Below are 2,941 nucleotides of genomic sequence, written 5' to 3'. Positions count from 1 at the left end.
ATCCATGAACCTTTCCCTTCCAAACAAATTTCACAATAATCCATAAGCAAGGCTTTGACCACACCTCATGGTGGCGGCTGGTCCTGCGCGGTGTGGCAGTCGCTGACCTGCGAGGCTGGCGGGCGTGATGCTGCGCGGGTGCTGAGCCCTCTCTGGCCTGGACGATGGTGAAGTATTTCCTGGGCTGGAGCGTGCTCCGGAGTTCCTGGGACCAAGTGTTCGCCGCCTTCTGGCAGCGGTACCGGAATCCCTACGGCAAGCATGTCCTGACAGAAGACATCGTGCACTGGGAGGTGACCCCTGACCAGAAGCTCCTATCCAGGCGACTCCTGCCCAAGACCAACAGGATGCCCCGCTGGGCCAAGCGACTGTTTCCTGCCAATGTTGCTCACTCAGTGTACATCCTGGAGGACTCCGTTGTGGACCCACAGAATCAGACCATGACCACCTTCACCTGGAACATCAACCATGCCCGGCTCATGGTGGTGGCAGGGCGCTGCGTTTACCGCGTCAAAGCCGACAACAGTGGCTGGGCCGAAATCCACCGGGAAGCCTAGGTCTCTTCCAACTTGTTTGGTGTCTCCCGAGCTGTCCAGGAATTTGGTCTGGCCCGGTTTAAAAGCAATGTGACCAAGACTATGAATATGAAGGGCTTTGAATACATCCTGGCCAAGCTGCAAGGTGAGGCCCCTTCTAAGACGCTTGTTGAAACCGCCAAAGAAGCCACAGAAAAGGCAAAGGAGACAGCACTGGCAGCTACCGCGATGGCCAAGGACCTGGCCAGCAAGGCAGCCACCAAGCAGCAGCAGCAGTTCCTGTAGCCAGCCCAGGCCCCTGCCCCACCCTTGACCAGACGACTTGGCTCCATCCCCCTGACCTGCCTGCAGTATGCTTTCTTAATTAAAAATCAACTTCCAGCTCCTATGTACTATCTGGCAGTGGGTGGGGGTGTCCATTTGGCACATCACCCATGTGTGTGCCAGGCCTGCTTATTCCTCCCGTGGGCAGCTGAGGACAGACAGAGAGGTGCAGGCCTGTCCTCACAGCTCACAGTGGCCAGGAGATGTTGTCTTGAACACTAGACTGTAAGCGCCACAGGAGCAGAGATCTGTTGGCTCTCTGATGTGTCCCAGATACTGAAATAATACTTAACACATAAGAGGCACTCAATAAATACTTGTTGAATTCAATTAGTCCCCCCCAAAAAATAATAATCCATAAGCAAATTGAACATGTGACGCCTTCAAGGTGCATCCTGACTTTTGCACTTTGTCCACCTGTTGCTCTCGACCAGGAACCTAAGTGGTTCCTTCACTGGTCTTTCTGCTTCTACCCTTGCTCTGGTATGTCTATTCCTTAAAGATTCTTAAGGGGAAAAAATATTTTTCAGAACATAAAATGTGACATTCCTAACTTTAAAACCTTCCAAAGCTTTCTACCATAAGCTCTGGACTTAAAGGCCTACAGAGAGTAGCGTCTGAAGCCAGATGACCAGGGTTAGGGACCCAGCTTGTCAACTTCCTAGCTGTGTGATCTTGGACAAGAAATCTCACCTCCCTGTGATTTACTTTGCTTATTTGTGAAATGAAAATAATAATAGCAGCATCTATTGAGGGAGAAAAGCCAAATAATATTTTCAGTAGTTTTCTATTAATGGAAAAAAGTTTGTATAAATGTATCTGTGTGTATAGTTATAGATATATCTATATGTGTGTGGATTAATAGGAGTCCTGTTGGTGTAGTGGTTACACAGTGGGCTGCTAACCACAAACTCAGCAGTTCGAAACCATCTACCACTTTTCGGAAGAAAGATGGGTCTTTCTACGCCGGTAAAAAGTTAAGGTCTAGGTGTGAGGGGAGAAAAGGGGAACCCATCACAAGGCCACCCCCCAAGGGGACAAATAACAGAAAGGTGGGTGAAGGGAGACAACCAACAGTGTAAAACATGAACTAACAACAATAATGATCAAGGATTCACGAGGGTGGGGTGGGAGGGGAGTGAGGGGGGAATAAAGGAGCTAATACACACCCAGAGCTCAAGTAGAAATTGTTTTGGAAATGTTGATGACAACATGTACAAGTGTGTTTAAAACTACTGAATGATGGGTTATTATATGATTTGTAAGAAGTCCCCAATAAAATGATTAATTTAAAAAAAACAGGCTCTGCATAATTAATATCATTGAAATGTATGTGTAAGGCATCTTGCCACAATAAAAAAGAAGTGCTTTGTAGATGAAAAAAAGTTAAAGTCTCAAAAATAAGTAAAGTCTCAGAAACTCACAGGGGCAGTTCAACTGAATGACGGTGAGTTAGGTTTGTTTGTTTGGATGCATAGAAAGTGTTCTAGAAAGACCTATAGCCAATGTTAATTTTTTCACACTCCTTTTTTCTTTTATAAGGCTGAGTTCTTTCATCCATTCAGAATTTTTGTTTGGTGTAGGAGGTATAAACATTTGAGTTTTATTTTCTAATAATGCCAGTTGTTCCAGTAGGATTTCTTGACTACATTATCCTTTATCTATGATTGAGAACGGAATCTTTATTATTGCTATCAGGACTCTTTGTTCTAAGGATCTGTTTACCCATTCCAATTCTAATACCATAATGTGTTATTTATAGTTTCATGGTTTCCTTTTGACTTCTGGTAGGACAAAATGTCCTTATGACCCCCCCCCCCAATTTCTTAGTTAATCTCATGGCAATTTTTCTTTTGTATAAACCTCCATTTCTACTTGACATGTTTCTTTTAAAAAAAATCCCATGGGAATTTGGGGAAGCATTGATTTTATAAGATTAACCTAAAGTCAGTAGAGATAACCTTAATATTGAATCTGCCATCTAGGAAAATAACAATCTTTACTTTTTTCCCCATTTATTCATTTATTTCTTTTTTTTAATTAATAAATCTTTTTATTGGGGCTCATACAACTCTTATCAC

The 2,941-nt window shown here is 44.1% G+C and overlaps 1 pseudogene; it reads left to right on the top strand.

Annotated features, from left to right (window-relative positions):
- Positions 1-821, top strand: LOC142447292 (PRELI domain-containing protein 1, mitochondrial pseudogene; annotated as a pseudogene).
- Positions 822-2,941: the final 2,120 nt, after the last annotated feature.

This window comes from Tenrec ecaudatus, chromosome 4 (genome assembly GCF_050624435.1).
Source record: "Tenrec ecaudatus isolate mTenEca1 chromosome 4, mTenEca1.hap1, whole genome shotgun sequence".
NCBI classification, from domain to species: Eukaryota; Metazoa; Chordata; class Mammalia; order Afrosoricida; family Tenrecidae; genus Tenrec; species Tenrec ecaudatus.
This window is presented reverse-complemented; position numbering and strand designations above follow the sequence as displayed.